The 16,499-nt window shown below is 46.1% G+C and overlaps 11 non-coding genes across 11 annotated transcripts; all 11 read left to right on the forward strand.

Annotated features, from left to right (window-relative positions):
- Window positions 1-127: 127 nt before the first annotated feature.
- Window positions 128-318, forward strand: LOC142280341 (U2 spliceosomal RNA). The gene has a single exon (XR_012742632.1). It is a non-coding gene; the product is annotated as a U2 spliceosomal RNA (small nuclear RNA).
- A 1,326-nt stretch (window positions 319-1,644) lies between these two features.
- Window positions 1,645-1,835, forward strand: LOC142280343 (U2 spliceosomal RNA). The gene has a single exon (XR_012742634.1). It is a non-coding gene; the product is annotated as a U2 spliceosomal RNA (small nuclear RNA).
- Window positions 1,836-3,222: 1,387 nt separating this feature from the next.
- LOC142280344 (U2 spliceosomal RNA) lies at window positions 3,223-3,413 on the forward strand. The gene has a single exon (XR_012742635.1). It is a non-coding gene; the product is annotated as a U2 spliceosomal RNA (small nuclear RNA).
- Window positions 3,414-4,800: 1,387 nt separating this feature from the next.
- LOC142280345 (U2 spliceosomal RNA) lies at window positions 4,801-4,991 on the forward strand. The gene has a single exon (XR_012742636.1). It is a non-coding gene; the product is annotated as a U2 spliceosomal RNA (small nuclear RNA).
- Window positions 4,992-6,378: 1,387 nt separating this feature from the next.
- On the forward strand, window positions 6,379-6,569 carry LOC142280346 (U2 spliceosomal RNA). The gene has a single exon (XR_012742637.1). It is a non-coding gene; the product is annotated as a U2 spliceosomal RNA (small nuclear RNA).
- Window positions 6,570-7,895: 1,326 nt separating this feature from the next.
- Window positions 7,896-8,086, forward strand: LOC142280398 (U2 spliceosomal RNA). Its single transcript, XR_012742686.1, has one exon. It is a non-coding gene; the product is annotated as a U2 spliceosomal RNA (small nuclear RNA).
- Window positions 8,087-9,473: 1,387 nt separating this feature from the next.
- Window positions 9,474-9,664, forward strand: LOC142280390 (U2 spliceosomal RNA). The gene has a single exon (XR_012742678.1). It is a non-coding gene; the product is annotated as a U2 spliceosomal RNA (small nuclear RNA).
- Window positions 9,665-11,051: 1,387 nt separating this feature from the next.
- LOC142280402 (U2 spliceosomal RNA) lies at window positions 11,052-11,242 on the forward strand. The gene has a single exon (XR_012742690.1). It is a non-coding gene; the product is annotated as a U2 spliceosomal RNA (small nuclear RNA).
- A 1,387-nt stretch (window positions 11,243-12,629) lies between these two features.
- LOC142280397 (U2 spliceosomal RNA) lies at window positions 12,630-12,820 on the forward strand. The gene has a single exon (XR_012742685.1). It is a non-coding gene; the product is annotated as a U2 spliceosomal RNA (small nuclear RNA).
- Window positions 12,821-14,207: 1,387 nt separating this feature from the next.
- LOC142280347 (U2 spliceosomal RNA) lies at window positions 14,208-14,398 on the forward strand. Its single transcript, XR_012742638.1, has one exon. It is a non-coding gene; the product is annotated as a U2 spliceosomal RNA (small nuclear RNA).
- A 1,387-nt stretch (window positions 14,399-15,785) lies between these two features.
- LOC142280348 (U2 spliceosomal RNA) lies at window positions 15,786-15,976 on the forward strand. The gene has a single exon (XR_012742639.1). It is a non-coding gene; the product is annotated as a U2 spliceosomal RNA (small nuclear RNA).
- Window positions 15,977-16,499: the final 523 nt, after the last annotated feature.

The following is a 16,499-nucleotide window of genomic DNA, read 5'->3' on the forward strand; positions in this document are numbered from 1 at the left end:
TTCAAGGGTTGGCTTGGGTGACAAAATGTCTTGTGTAGGCGTGGGTTTGTCTCCCTCTCGCTCTCTCTCCCTAAGATGTGTCCGGCATAGGCCAGGGTGCCACTCGAGGCCCAAACCAATTCTGGTTATCGCTTCTCGGCCTTTTGGCTAAGATCAAGTGTAGTATCTGTTCTTATCAGTTTAATATCTGATACGTCCCCTATCTGGGGACCATATATTAAATGGATTTTTAGAACAGGGAGATGGAAAAAGAGCTTGCTCTGTCCACTCCACGCATTGACCTGGTATTGCAGTACCTCCAGGAACGGTGCACCCCTTCTTAACCCAGTTTCCAAAAGCAGAACTCGATTCACCTGATTCATATTAGCCCGATTAGCGAATTGAAATGAATTTTTATCTAACACACTTTTTACTTGCTTTATTCATCCAAATAGCAAACTCATCACCACTCAACTTCACCAACTCTGCTATGTCCCGTGCAGTATCTTGTTGTCAGTCTAATCTAGATCATGTGTAATTGAATGGAATAGATCCCTTTTGGACAAAGTGGAGTCAGATGCTGCAGTGACCACAGGTGTGAGAGGATCTACAATTGGCATCTGGTGCGATCTCTCTGCTTCCACTCCAAATAAAGTTACCTGTTTATTCCTATCATGCATTGGTTTTTGGGGTTTTCTTTGAGTAATGATGATCTCTTTAGTAGTCTGTTGGCGCCCTCTCCTGGAGGAATAGTTTGCTTGCTCTTGGACATTCTAAAAGAGAGGTCATGATAGACATTGAGCTTCTGAGCTCAATTGGGGACAGTCATGGGTGATGAATGTTTGCAACCTACTGCGAAGCCTCATACCGCAATATAAGGAACGTCAAATACTAAGAAAGGGCGGCCTATGAAAGAATTACTACTTTCAATAAGTACACTTAAACGGCTAATTGGGAATAGAAAAACTGTAAAAAGCCCTCTGAGAAAGCCCCCCTCTAACCTTTGATAGTAAGCTTTTCTGTAGTCTGCCTGTTGATGTATTTTCCGTTTGAACTGTGCACAACATGAAGAGACGGAACACTGGCGGCTTGTCACAATGCCCCCCGATGACATCATAATAGCGCTGCTGCCTAGAAAACAAGCTGCGCAGAAGAAGTTGTTCTTTGGGTGGGAGGGTGGGCTAGTGGAAGGAGGGGGCAATCTCTTTTTTTCCCGGGTGGTAGGGGGATGACAGGAGAAGGGAAGCGGGGTGGTGAGAAAGGTACAGAGGGCAGGGTTTGGGGGCTGGGAAGGAAAGGGAAAAGATTAGGGTTTGGGGATGATGAAAGGGCTTTCTACGGGTAAGGATGGCAAAGGGTGGCAGTGACGGAAAGTCAGGCAACCTGTCCTGTCCGTCTTTTTGTATCGTGAATTGGAAAGACTGCAAGGGGGAGGGGAGTTGCTTGCGCCCTAAAGGAGGAGTTATTCAGATTCATTGCAGTGGGCGGCGGCTGCAAAACGCACCATTCTTCTTGTTTTTGCTCTGCAAAGCAGCCTTTTCAAGGGTTGGCTTGGGTGACAAAATGTCTTGTGTAGGCGTGGGTTTGTCTCCCTCTCGCTCTCTCTCCCTAAGATGTGTCCGGCATAGGCCAGGGTGCCACTCGAGGCCCAAACCAATTCTGGTTATCGCTTCTCGGCCTTTTGGCTAAGATCAAGTGTAGTATCTGTTCTTATCAGTTTAATATCTGATACGTCCCCTATCTGGGGACCATATATTAAATGGATTTTTAGAACAGGGAGATGGAAAAAGAGCTTGCTCTGTCCACTCCACGCATTGACCTGGTATTGCAGTACCTCCAGGAACGGTGCACCCCTTCTTAACCCAGTTTCCAAAAGCAGAACTCAATTCACCTGATTCATATTAGCCCGATTTAATGAATTGGAAGAAAGCATACGTCTTCATATGCACCTCAATTTGGCCCATTCACTTTTCACACTTCCTCCTTTTGTTTTTTATCTTTCACACTTTTGACTTTCTTTATTCATCCAAATAGCAAACTCATCACCACTCAACCTGACCAACTCGGCTATGTCCCCGTGCTGCAGTTCTCTGTCTTATCTAGATCATTTGCAATTGAATGGAATAGATCCCTTTAGGACAAAGTGGATTCACCTGCTGCTGCAGTGACCACAGGTGTGATAAGATCTAGAATTGGCATCTGGTGCGATCTCTCCGCTTCCACTCCAAAGAAAGTTACCTGTTTATTCCTATCATGCATTGGTTTTTGGGGTTTTCTTTGAGTAATGATGATCTCTTTAGTAGTCTGTTGGCGCCCTCTCCTGGAGGAATAGTTTGCTTGCTCTTGGACATTCTAAAAGAGAGGTCATGATAGACATTGAGCTTCTGAGCTCAATTGGGGACAGTCATGGGTGATGAATGTTTGCAACCTACTGCGAAGCCTCATACCGCAATATAAGGAACGTCAAATACTAAGAAAGGGCGGCCTATGAAAGAATTACTACTTTCAATAAGTACACTTAAACGGCTAATTGGGAATAGAAAAACTGTAAAAAGCCCTCTGAGAAAGCCCCCCTCTAACCTTTGATAGTAAGCTTTTCTGTAGTCTGCCTGTTGATGTATTTTCCGTTTGAACTGTGCACAACATGAAGAGACGGAACACTGGCGGCTTGTCACAATGCCCCCCGATGACATCACAATAGCGCTGCTGCCTAGAAAACAAGCTGCGCAGAAGAAGTTGTTCTTTGGGTGGGAGGGTGGGCTAGTGGAAGGAGGGGGCAATCTCTTTTTTTCCCGGGTGGTAGGGGGATGACAGGAGAAGGGAAGCGGGTGGTGAGAAAGGTACAGAGGGCAGGGTTTGGGGGCTTGGAAGGAAAGGGAAAAGATTAGGGTTTGGGGATGATGAAAGGGCTTTCTACGGGTAAGGATGGCAAAGGGTGGCAGTGACGGAAAGTCAGGCAACCTGTCCTGTCCGTCTTTTTGTATCGTGAATTGGAAAGACTGCAAGGGGGAGGGGAGTTGCTTGCGCCCTAAAGGAGGAGTTATTCAGATTCATTGCAGTGGGCGGCGGCTGCAAAACGCACCATTCTTCTTGTTTTTGCTCTGCAAAGCAGCCTTTTCAAGGGTTGGCTTGGGTGACAAAATGTCTTGTGTAGGCGTGGGTTTGTCTCCCTCTCGCTCTCTCTCCCTAAGATGTGTCCGGCATAGGCCAGGGTGCCACTCGAGGCCCAAACCAATTCTGGTTATCGCTTCTCGGCCTTTTGGCTAAGATCAAGTGTAGTATCTGTTCTTATCAGTTTAATATCTGATACGTCCCCTATCTGGGGACCATATATTAAATGGATTTTTAGAACAGGGAGATGGAAAAAGAGCTTGCTCTGTCCACTCCACGCATTGACCTGGTATTGCAGTACCTCCAGGAACGGTGCACCCCTTCTTAACCCAGTTTCCAAAAGCAGAACTCAATTCACCTGATTCATATTAGCCCGATTTAATGAATTGGAAGAAAGCATACGTCTTCATATGCACCTCAATTTGGCCCATTCACTTTTCACACTTCCTCCTTTTGTTTTTTATCTTTCACACTTTTGACTTTCTTTATTCATCCAAATAGCAAACTCATCACCACTCAACCTGACCAACTCGGCTATGTCCCCGTGCTGCAGTTCTCTGTCTTATCTAGATCATTTGCAATTGAATGGAATAGATCCCTTTTGGACAAAGTGGATTCACCTGCTGCTGCAGTGACCACAGGTGTGATAAGATCTAGAATTGGCATCTGGTGCGATCTCTCCGCTTCCACTCCAAAGAAAGTTACCTGTTTATTCCTATCATGCATTGGTTTTTGGGGTTTTCTTTGAGTAATGATGATCTCTTTAGTAGTCTGTTGGCGCCCTCTCCTGGAGGAATAGTTTGCTTGCTCTTGGACATTCTAAAAGAGAGGTCATGATAGACATTGAGCTTCTGAGCTCAATTGGGGACAGTCATGGGTGATGAATGTTTGCAACCTACTGCGAAGCCTCATACCGCAATATAAGGAACGTCAAATACTAAGAAAGGGCGGCCTATGAAAGAATTACTACTTTCAATAAGTACACTTAAACGGCTAATTGGGAATAGAAAAACTGTAAAAAGCCCTCTGAGAAAGCCCCCCTCTAACCTTTGATAGTAAGCTTTTCTGTAGTCTGCCTGTTGATGTATTTTCCGTTTGAACTGTGCACAACATGAAGAGACGGAACACTGGCGGCTTGTCACAATGCCCCCCGATGACATCACAATAGCGCTGCTGCCTAGAAAACAAGCTGCGCAGAAGAAGTTGTTCTTTGGGTGGGAGGGTGGGCTAGTGGAAGGAGGGGGCAATCTCTTTTTTTCCCGGGTGGTAGGGGGATGACAGGAGAAGGGAAGCGGGTGGTGAGAAAGGTACAGAGGGCAGGGTTTGGGGGCTGGGAAGGAAAGGGAAAAGATTAGGGTTTGGGGATGATGAAAGGGCTTTCTACGGGTAAGGATGGCAAAGGGTGGCAGTGACGGAAAGTCAGGCAACCTGTCCTGTCCGTCTTTTTGTATCGTGAATTGGAAAGACTGCAAGGGGGAGGGGAGTTGCTTGCGCCCTAAAGGAGGAGTTATTCAGATTCATTGCAGTGGGCGGCGGCTGCAAAACGCACCATTCTTCTTGTTTTTGCTCTGCAAAGCAGCCTTTTCAAGGGTTGGCTTGGGTGACAAAATGTCTTGTGTAGGCGTGGGTTTGTCTCCCTCTCGCTCTCTCTCCCTAAGATGTGTCCGGCATAGGCCAGGGTGCCACTCGAGGCCCAAACCAATTCTGGTTATCGCTTCTCGGCCTTTTGGCTAAGATCAAGTGTAGTATCTGTTCTTATCAGTTTAATATCTGATACGTCCCCTATCTGGGGACCATATATTAAATGGATTTTTAGAACAGGGAGATGGAAAAAGAGCTTGCTCTGTCCACTCCACGCATTGACCTGGTATTGCAGTACCTCCAGGAACGGTGCACCCCTTCTTAACCCAGTTTCCAAAAGCAGAACTCAATTCACCTGATTCATATTAGCCCGATTTAATGAATTGGAAGAAAGCATACGTCTTCATATGCACCTCAATTTGGCCCATTCACTTTTCACACTTCCTCCTTTTGTTTTTTATCTTTCACACTTTTGACTTTCTTTATTCATCCAAATAGCAAACTCATCACCACTCAACCTGACCAACTCGGCTATGTCCCCGTGCTGCAGTTCTCTGTCTTATCTAGATCATTTGCAATTGAATGGAATAGATCCCTTTTGGACAAAGTGGATTCACCTGCTGCTGCAGTGACCACAGGTGTGATAAGATCTAGAATTGGCATCTGGTGCGATCTCTCCGCTTCCACTCCAAAGAAAGTTACCTGTTTATTCCTATCATGCATTGGTTTTTGGGGTTTTCTTTGAGTAATGATGATCTCTTTAGTAGTCTGTTGGCGCCCTCTCCTGGAGGAATAGTTTGCTTGCTCTTGGACATTCTAAAAGAGAGGTCATGATAGACATTGAGCTTCTGAGCTCAATTGGGGACAGTCATGGGTGATGAATGTTTGCAACCTACTGCGAAGCCTCATACCGCAATATAAGGAACGTCAAATACTAAGAAAGGGCGGCCTATGAAAGAATTACTACTTTCAATAAGTACACTTAAACGGCTAATTGGGAATAGAAAAACTGTAAAAAGCCCTCTGAGAAAGCCCCCCTCTAACCTTTGATAGTAAGCTTTTCTGTAGTCTGCCTGTTGATGTATTTTCCGTTTGAACTGTGCACAACATGAAGAGACGGAACACTGGCGGCTTGTCACAATGCCCCCCGATGACATCACAATAGCGCTGCTGCCTAGAAAACAAGCTGCGCAGAAGAAGTTGTTCTTTGGGTGGGAGGGTGGGCTAGTGGAAGGAGGGGGCAATCTCTTTTTTTCCCGGGTGGTAGGGGGATGACAGGAGAAGGGAAGCGGGTGGTGAGAAAGGTACAGAGGGCAGGGTTTGGGGGCTGGGAAGGAAAGGGAAAAGATTAGGGTTTGGGGATGATGAAAGGGCTTTCTACGGGTAAGGATGGCAAAGGGTGGCAGTGACGGAAAGTCAGGCAACCTGTCCTGTCCGTCTTTTTGTATCGTGAATTGGAAAGACTGCAAGGGGGAGGGGAGTTGCTTGCGCCCTAAAGGAGGAGTTATTCAGATTCATTGCAGTGGGCGGCGGCTGCAAAACGCACCATTCTTCTTGTTTTTGCTCTGCAAAGCAGCCTTTTCAAGGGTTGGCTTGGGTGACAAAATGTCTTGTGTAGGCGTGGGTTTGTCTCCCTCTCGCTCTCTCTCCCTAAGATGTGTCCGGCATAGGCCAGGGTGCCACTCGAGGCCCAAACCAATTCTGGTTATCGCTTCTCGGCCTTTTGGCTAAGATCAAGTGTAGTATCTGTTCTTATCAGTTTAATATCTGATACGTCCCCTATCTGGGGACCATATATTAAATGGATTTTTAGAACAGGGAGATGGAAAAAGAGCTTGCTCTGTCCACTCCACGCATTGACCTGGTATTGCAGTACCTCCAGGAACGGTGCACCCCTTCTTAACCCAGTTTCCAAAAGCAGAACTCGATTCACCTGATTCATATTAGCCCGATTAGCGAATTGAAATGAATTTTTATCTAACACACTTTTTACTTGCTTTATTCATCCAAATAGCAAACTCATCACCACTCAACTTCACCAACTCTGCTATGTCCCGTGCAGTATCTTGTTGTCAGTCTAATCTAGATCATGTGTAATTGAATGGAATAGATCCCTTTTGGACAAAGTGGAGTCAGATGCTGCAGTGACCACAGGTGTGAGAGGATCTACAATTGGCATCTGGTGTTATCTCTCTGCTTCCACTCCAAATAAAGTTACCTGTTTATTCCTATCATGCATTGGTTTTTGGGGTTTTCTTTGAGTAATGATGATCTCTTTAGTAGTCTGTTGGCGCCCTCTCCTGGAGGAATAGTTTGCTTGCTCTTGGACATTCTAAAAGAGAGGTCATGATAGACATTGAGCTTCTGAGCTCAATTGGGGACAGTCATGGGTGATGAATGTTTGCAACCTACTGCGAAGCCTCATACCGCAATATAAGGAACGTCAAATACTAAGAAAGGGCGGCCTATGAAAGAATTACTACTTTCAATAAGTACACTTAAACGGCTAATTGGGAATAGAAAAACTGTAAAAAGCCCTCTGAGAAAGCCCCCCTCTAACCTTTGATAGTAAGCTTTTCTGTAGTCTGCCTGTTGATGTATTTTCCGTTTGAACTGTGCACAACATGAAGAGACGGAACACTGGCGGCTTGTCACAATGCCCCCCGATGACATCACAATAGCGCTGCTGCCTAGAAAACAAGCTGCGCAGAAGAAGTTGTTCTTTGGGTGGGAGGGTGGGCTAGTGGAAGGAGGGGGCAATCTCTTTTTTTCCCGGGTGGTAGGGGGATGACAGGAGAAGGGAAGCGGGGTGGTGAGAAAGGTACAGAGGGCAGGGTTTGGGGGCTGGGAAGGAAAGGGAAAAGATTAGGGTTTGGGGATGATGAAAGGGCTTTCTACGGGTAAGGATGGCAAAGGGTGGCAGTGACGGAAAGTCAGGCAACCTGTCCTGTCCGTCTTTTTGTATCGTGAATTGGAAAGACTGCAAGGGGGAGGGGAGTTGCTTGCGCCCTAAAGGAGGAGTTATTCAGATTCATTGCAGTGGGCGGCGGCTGCAAAACGCACCATTCTTCTTGTTTTTGCTCTGCAAAGCAGCCTTTTCAAGGGTTGGCTTGGGTGACAAAATGTCTTGTGTAGGCGTGGGTTTGTCTCCCTCTCGCTCTCTCTCCCTAAGATGTGTCCGGCATAGGCCAGGGTGCCACTCGAGGCCCAAACCAATTCTGGTTATCGCTTCTCGGCCTTTTGGCTAAGAACAAGTGTAGTATCTGTTCTTATCAGTTTAATATCTGATACGTCCCCTATCTGGGGACCATATATTAAATGGATTTTTAGAACAGGGAGATGGAAAAAGAGCTTGCTCTGTCCACTCCACGCATTGACCTGGTATTGCAGTACCTCCAGGAACGGTGCACCCCTTCTTAACCCAGTTTCCAAAAGCAGAACTCAATTCACCTGATTCATATTAGCCCGATTTAATGAATTGGAAGAAAGCATACGTCTTCATATGCACCTCAATTTGGCCCATTCACTTTTCACACTTCCTCCTTTTGTTTTTTATCTTTCACACTTTTGACTTTCTTTATTCATCCAAATAGCAAACTCATCACCACTCAACCTGACCAACTCGGCTATGTCCCCGTGCTGCAGTTCTCTGTCTTATCTAGATCATTTGCAATTGAATGGAATAGATCCCTTTTGGACAAAGTGGATTCACCTGCTGCTGCAGTGACCACAGGTGTGATAAGATCTAGAATTGGCATCTGGTGCGATCTCTCCGCTTCCACTCCAAAGAAAGTTACCTGTTTATTCCTATCATGCATTGGTTTTTGGGGTTTTCTTTGAGTAATGATGATCTCTTTAGTAGTCTGTTGGCGCCCTCTCCTGGAGGAATAGTTTGCTTGCTCTTGGACATTCTAAAAGAGAGGTCATGATAGACATTGAGCTTCTGAGCTCAATTGGGGACAGTCATGGGTGATGAATGTTTGCAACCTACTGCGAAGCCTCATACCGCAATATAAGGAACGTCAAATACTAAGAAAGGGCGGCCTATGAAAGAATTACTACTTTCAATAAGTACACTTAAACGGCTAATTGGGAATAGAAAAACTGTAAAAAGCCCTCTGAGAAAGCCCCCCTCTAACCTTTGATAGTAAGCTTTTCTGTAGTCTGCCTGTTGATGTATTTTCCGTTTGAACTGTGCACAACATGAAGAGACGGAACACTGGCGGCTTGTCACAATGCCCCCCGATGACATCACAATAGCGCTGCTGCCTAGAAAACAAGCTGCGCAGAAGAAGTTGTTCTTTGGGTGGGAGGGTGGGCTAGTGGAAGGAGGGGGCAATCTCTTTTTTTCCCGGGTGGTAGGGGGATGACAGGAGAAGGGAAGCGGGTGGTGAGAAAGGTACAGAGGGCAGGGTTTGGGGGCTGGGAAGGAAAGGGAAAAGATTAGGGTTTGGGGATGATGAAAGGGCTTTCTACGGGTAAGGATGGCAAAGGGTGGCAGTGACGGAAAGTCAGGCAACCTGTCCTGTCCGTCTTTTTGTATCGTGAATTGGAAAGACTGCAAGGGGGAGGGGAGTTGCTTGCGCCCTAAAGGAGGAGTTATTCAGATTCATTGCAGTGGGCGGCGGCTGCAAAACGCACCATTCTTCTTGTTTTTGCTCTGCAAAGCAGCCTTTTCAAGGGTTGGCTTGGGTGACAAAATGTCTTGTGTAGGCGTGGGTTTGTCTCCCTCTCGCTCTCTCTCCCTAAGATGTGTCCGGCATAGGCCAGGGTGCCACTCGAGGCCCAAACCAATTCTGGTTATCGCTTCTCGGCCTTTTGGCTAAGATCAAGTGTAGTATCTGTTCTTATCAGTTTAATATCTGATACGTCCCCTATCTGGGGACCATATATTAAATGGATTTTTAGAATAGGGAGATGGAAAAAGAGCTTGCTCTGTCCACTCCACGCATTGACCTGGTATTGCAGTACCTCCAGGAACGGTGCACCCCTTCTTAACCCAGTTTCCAAAAGCAGAACTCAATTCACCTGATTCATATTAGCCCGATTTAATGAATTGGAAGAAAGCATACGTCTTCATATGCACCTCAATTTGGCCCATTCACTTTTCACACTTCCTCCTTTTGTTTTTTATCTTTCACACTTTTGACTTTCTTTATTCATCCAAATAGCAAACTCATCACCACTCAACCTGACCAACTCGGCTATGTCCCCGTGCTGCAGTTCTCTGTCTTATCTAGATCATTTGCAATTGAATGGAATAGATCCCTTTTGGACAAAGTGGATTCACCTGCTGCTGCAGTGACCACAGGTGTGATAAGATCTAGAATTGGCATCTGGTGCGATCTCTCCGCTTCCACTCCAAAGAAAGTTACCTGTTTATTCCTATCATGCATTGGTTTTTGGGGTTTTCTTTGAGTAATGATGATCTCTTTAGTAGTCTGTTGGCGCCCTCTCCTGGAGGAATAGTTTGCTTGCTCTTGGACATTCTAAAAGAGAGGTCATGATAGACATTGAGCTTCTGAGCTCAATTGGGGACAGTCATGGGTGATGAATGTTTGCAACCTACTGCGAAGCCTCATACCGCAATATAAGGAACGTCAAATACTAAGAAAGGGCGGCCTATGAAAGAATTACTACTTTCAATAAGTACACTTAAACGGCTAATTGGGAATAGAAAAACTGTAAAAAGCCCTCTGAGAAAGCCCCCCTCTAACCTTTGATAGTAAGCTTTTCTGTAGTCTGCCTGTTGATGTATTTTCCGTTTGAACTGTGCACAACATGAAGAGACGGAACACTGGCGGCTTGTCACAATGCCCCCCGATGACATCACAATAGCGCTGCTGCCTAGAAAACAAGCTGCGCAGAAGAAGTTGTTCTTTGGGTGGGAGGGTGGGCTAGTGGAAGGAGGGGGCAATCTCTTTTTTTCCCGGGTGGTAGGGGGATGACAGGAGAAGGGAAGCGGGTGGTGAGAAAGGTACAGAGGGCAGGGTTTGGGGGCTGGGAAGGAAAGGGAAAAGATTAGGGTTTGGGGATGATGAAAGGGCTTTCTACGGGTAAGGATGGCAAAGGGTGGCAGTGACGGAAAGTCAGGCAACCTGTCCTGTCCGTCTTTTTGTATCGTGAATTGGAAAGACTGCAAGGGGGAGGGGAGTTGCTTGCGCCCTAAAGGAGGAGTTATTCAGATTCATTGCAGTGGGCGGCGGCTGCAAAACGCACCATTCTTCTTGTTTTTGCTCTGCAAAGCAGCCTTTTCAAGGGTTGGCTTGGGTGACAAAATGTCTTGTGTAGGCGTGGGTTTGTCTCCCTCTCGCTCTCTCTCCCTAAGATGTGTCCGGCATAGGCCAGGGTGCCACTCGAGGCCCAAACCAATTCTGGTTATCGCTTCTCGGCCTTTTGGCTAAGATCAAGTGTAGTATCTGTTCTTATCAGTTTAATATCTGATACGTCCCCTATCTGGGGACCATATATTAAATGGATTTTTAGAACAGTGAGATGGAAAAAGAGCTTGCTCTGTCCACTCCACGCATTGACCTGGTATTGCAGTACCTCCAGGAACGGTGCACCCCTTCTTAACCCAGTTTCCAAAAGCAGAACTCAATTCACCTGATTCATATTAGCCCGATTTAATGAATTGGAAGAAAGCATACGTCTTCATATGCACCTCAATTTGGCCCATTCACTTTTCACACTTCCTCCTTTTGTTTTTTATCTTTCACACTTTTGACTTTCTTTATTCATCCAAATAGCAAACTCATCACCACTCAACCTGACCAACTCGGCTATGTCCCCGTGCTGCAGTTCTCTGTCTTATCTAGATCATTTGCAATTGAATGGAATAGATCCCTTTTGGACAAAGTGGATTCACCTGCTGCTGCAGTGACCACAGGTGTGATAAGATCTAGAATTGGCATCTGGTGCGATCTCTCCGCTTCCACTCCAAAGAAAGTTACCTGTTTATTCCTATCATGCATTGGTTTTTGGGGTTTTCTTTGAGTAATGATGATCTCTTTAGTAGTCTGTTGGCGCCCTCTCCTGGAGGAATAGTTTGCTTGCTCTTGGACATTCTAAAAGAGAGGTCATGATAGACATTGAGCTTCTGAGCTCAATTGGGGACAGTCATGGGTGATGAATGTTTGCAACCTACTGCGAAGCCTCATACCGCAATATAAGGAACGTCAAATACTAAGAAAGGGCGGCCTATGAAAGAATTACTACTTTCAATAAGTACACTTAAACGGCTAATTGGGAATAGAAAAACTGTAAAAAGCCCTCTGAGAAAGCCCCCCTCTAACCTTTGATAGTAAGCTTTTCTGTAGTCTGCCTGTTGATGTATTTTCCGTTTGAACTGTGCACAACATGAAGAGACGGAACACTGGCGGCTTGTCACAATGCCCCCCGATGACATCACAATAGCGCTGCTGCCTAGAAAACAAGCTGCGCAGAAGAAGTTGTTCTTTGGGTGGGAGGGTGGGCTAGTGGAAGGAGGGGGCAATCTCTTTTTTTCCCGGGTGGTAGGGGGATGACAGGAGAAGGGAAGCGGGTGGTGAGAAAGGTACAGAGGGCAGGGTTTGGGGGCTGGGAAGGAAAGGGAAAAGATTAGGGTTTGGGGATGATGAAAGGGCTTTCTACGGGTAAGGATGGCAAAGGGTGGCAGTGACGGAAAGTCAGGCAACCTGTCCTGTCCGTCTTTTTGTATCGTGAATTGGAAAGACTGCAAGGGGGAGGGGAGTTGCTTGCGCCCTAAAGGAGGAGTTATTCAGATTCATTGCAGTGGGCGGCGGCTGCAAAACGCACCATTCTTCTTGTTTTTGCTCTGCAAAGCAGCCTTTTCAAGGGTTGGCTTGGGTGACAAAATGTCTTGTGTAGGCGTGGGTTTGTCTCCCTCTCGCTCTCTCTCCCTAAGATGTGTCCGGCATAGGCCAGGGTGCCACTCGAGGCCCAAACCAATTCTGGTTATCGCTTCTCGGCCTTTTGGCTAAGATCAAGTGTAGTATCTGTTCTTATCAGTTTAATATCTGATACGTCCCCTATCTGGGGACCATATATTAAATGGATTTTTAGAACAGGGAGATGGAAAAAGAGCTTGCCCTGTCCACTCCACGCATTGACCTGGTATTGCAGTACCTCCAGGAACGGTGCACCCCTTCTTAACCCAGTTTCCAAAAGCAGAACTCAATTCACCTGATTCATATTAGCCCGATTTAATGAATTGGAAGAAAGCATACGTCTTCATATGCACCTCAATTTGGCCCATTCACTTTTCACACTTCCTCCTTTTGTTTTTTATCTTTCACACTTTTGACTTTCTTTATTCATCCAAATAGCAAACTCATCACCACTCAACCTGACCAACTCGGCTATGTCCCCGTGCTGCAGTTCTCTGTCTTATCTAGATCATTTGCAATTGAATGGAATAGATCCCTTTTGGACAAAGTGGATTCACCTGCTGCTGCAGTGACCACAGGTGTGATAAGATCTAGAATTGGCATCTGGTGCGATCTCTCCGCTTCCACTCCAAAGAAAGTTACCTGTTTATTCCTATCATGCATTGGTTTTTGGCGTTTTCTTTGAGTAATGATGATCTCTTTAGTAGTCTGTTGGCGCCCTCTCCTGGAGGAATAGTTTGCTTGCTCTTGGACATTCTAAAAGAGAGGTCATGATAGACATTGAGCTTCTGAGCTCAATTGGGGACAGTCATGGGTGATGAATGTTTGCAACCTACTGCGAAGCCTCATACCGCAATATAAGGAACGTCAAATACTAAGAAAGGGCGGCCTATGAAAGAATTACTACTTTCAATAAGTACACTTAAACGGCTAATTGGGAATAGAAAAACTGTAAAAAGCCCTCTGAGAAAGCCCCCCTCTAACCTTTGATAGTAAGCTTTTCTGTAGTCTGCCTGTTGATGTATTTTCCGTTTGAACTGTGCACAACATGAAGAGACGGAACACTGGCGGCTTGTCACAATGCCCCCCGATGACATCACAATAGCGCTGCTGCCTAGAAAACAAGCTGCGCAGAAGAAGTTGTTCTTTGGGTGGGAGGGTGGGCTAGTGGAAGGAGGGGGCAATCTCTTTTTTTCCCGGGTGGTAGGGGGATGACAGGAGAAGGGAAGCGGGTGGTGAGAAAGGTACAGAGGGCAGGGTTTGGGGGCTGGGAAGGAAAGGGAAAAGATTAGGGTTTGGGGATGATGAAAGGGCTTTCTACGGGTAAGGATGGCAAAGGGTGGCAGTGACGGAAAGTCAGGCAACCTGTCCTGTCCGTCTTTTTGTATCGTGAATTGGAAAGACTGCAAGGGGGAGGGGAGTTGCTTGCGCCCTAAAGGAGGAGTTATTCAGATTCATTGCAGTGGGCGGCGGCTGCAAAACGCACCATTCTTCTTGTTTTTGCTCTGCAAAGCAGCCTTTTCAAGGGTTGGCTTGGGTGACAAAATGTCTTGTGTAGGCGTGGGTTTGTCTCCCTCTCGCTCTCTCTCCCTAAGATGTGTCCGGCATAGGCCAGGGTGCCACTCGAGGCCCAAACCAATTCTGGTTATCGCTTCTCGGCCTTTTGGCTAAGATCAAGTGTAGTATCTGTTCTTATCAGTTTAATATCTGATACGTCCCCTATCTGGGGACCATATATTAAATGGATTTTTAGAACAGGGAGATGGAAAAAGAGCTTGCTCTGTCCACTCCACGCATTGACCTGGTATTGCAGTACCTCCAGGAACGGTGCACCCCTTCTTAACCCAGTTTCCAAAAGCAGAACTCAATTCACCTGATTCATATTAGCCCGATTTAATGAATTGGAAGAAAGCATACGTCTTCATATGCACCTCAATTTGGCCCATTCACTTTTCACACTTCCTCCTTTTGTTTTTTATCTTTCACACTTTTGACTTTCTTTATTCATCCAAATAGCAAACTCATCACCACTCAACCTGACCAACTCGGCTATGTCCCCGTGCTGCAGTTCTCTGTCTTATCTAGATCATTTGCAATTGAATGGAATAGATCCCTTTTGGACAAAGTGGATTCACCTGCTGCTGCAGTGACCACAGGTGTGATAAGATCTAGAATTGGCATCTGGTGCGATCTCTCCGCTTCCACTCCAAAGAAAGTTACCTGTTTATTCCTATCATGCATTGGTTTTTGGGGTTTTCTTTGAGTAATGATGATCTCTTTAGTAGTCTGTTGGCGCCCTCTCCTGGAGGAATAGTTTGCTTGCTCTTGGACATTCTAAAAGAGAGGTCATGATAGACATTGAGCTTCTGAGCTCAATTGGGGACAGTCATGGGTGATGAATGTTTGCAACCTACTGCGAAGCCTCATACCGCAATATAAGGAACGTCAAATACTAAGAAAGGGCGGCCTATGAAAGAATTACTACTTTCAATAAGTACACTTAAACGGCTAATTGGGAATAGAAAAACTGTAAAAAGCCCTCTGAGAAAGCCCCCCTCTAACCTTTGATAGTAAGCTTTTCTGTAGTCTGCCTGTTGATGTATTTTCCGTTTGAACTGTGCACAACATGAAGAGACGGAACACTGGCGGCTTGTCACAATGCCCCCCGATGACATCACAATAGCGCTGCTGCCTAGAAAACAAGCTGCGCAGAAGAAGTTGTTCTTTGGGTGGGAGGGTGGGCTAGTGGAAGGAGGGGGCAATCTCTTTTTTTCCCGGGTGGTAGGGGGATGACAGGAGAAGGGAAGCGGGTGGTGAGAAAGGTACAGAGGGCAGGGTTTGGGGGCTGGGAAGGAAAGGGAAAAGATTAGGGTTTGGGGATGATGAAAGGGCTTTCTACGGGTAAGGATGGCAAAGGGTGGCAGTGACGGAAAGTCAGGCAACCTGTCCTGTCCGTCTTTTTGTATCGTGAATTGGAAAGACTGCAAGGGGGAGGGGAGTTGCTTGCGCCCTAAAGGAGGAGTTATTCAGATTCATTGCAGTGGGCGGCGGCTGCAAAACGCACCATTCTTCTTGTTTTTGCTCTGCAAAGCAGCCTTTTCAAGGGTTGGCTTGGGTGACAAAATGTCTTGTGTAGGCGTGGGTTTGTCTCCCTCTCGCTCTCTCTCCCTAAGATGTGTCCGGCATAGGCCAGGGTGCCACTCGAGGCCCAAACCAATTCTGGTTATCGCTTCTCGGCCTTTTGGCTAAGATCAAGTGTAGTATCTGTTCTTATCAGTTTAATATCTGATACGTCCCCTATCTGGGGACCATATATTAAATGGATTTTTAGAACAGGGAGATGGAAAAAGAGCTTGCTCTGTCCACTCCACGCATTGACCTGGTATTGCAGTACCTCCAGGAACGGTGCACCCCTTCTTAACCCAGTTTCCAAAAGCAGAACTCAATTCACCTGATTCATATTAGCCCGATTTAATGAATTGGAAGAAAGCATACGTCTTCATATGCACCTCAATTTGGCCCATTCACTTTTCACACTTCCTCCTTTTGTTTTTTATCTTTCACACTTTTGACTTTCTTTATTCATCCAAATAGCAAACTCATCACCACTCAACCTGACCAACTCGGCTATGTCCCCGTGCTGCAGTTCTCTGTCTTATCTAGATCATTTGCAATTGAATGGAATAGATCCCTTTTGGACAAAGTGGATTCACCTGCTGCTGCAGTGACCACAGGTGTGATAAGATCTAGAATTGGCATCTGGTGCGATCTCTCCGCTTCCACTCCAAAGAAAGTTACCTGTTTATTCCTATCATGCATTGGTTTTTGGGGTTTTCTTTGAGTAATGATGATCTCTTTAGTAGTCTGTTGGCGCCCTCTCCTGGAGGAATAGTTTGCTTGCTCTTGGACATTCTAAAAGAGAGGTCATGATAGACATTG

The sequence above is a fragment of the Anomaloglossus baeobatrachus genome, unplaced genomic scaffold (genome assembly GCF_048569485.1).
Source record: "Anomaloglossus baeobatrachus isolate aAnoBae1 unplaced genomic scaffold, aAnoBae1.hap1 Scaffold_451, whole genome shotgun sequence".
In the NCBI taxonomy this organism is placed as follows: domain Eukaryota; kingdom Metazoa; phylum Chordata; class Amphibia; order Anura; family Aromobatidae; genus Anomaloglossus; species Anomaloglossus baeobatrachus.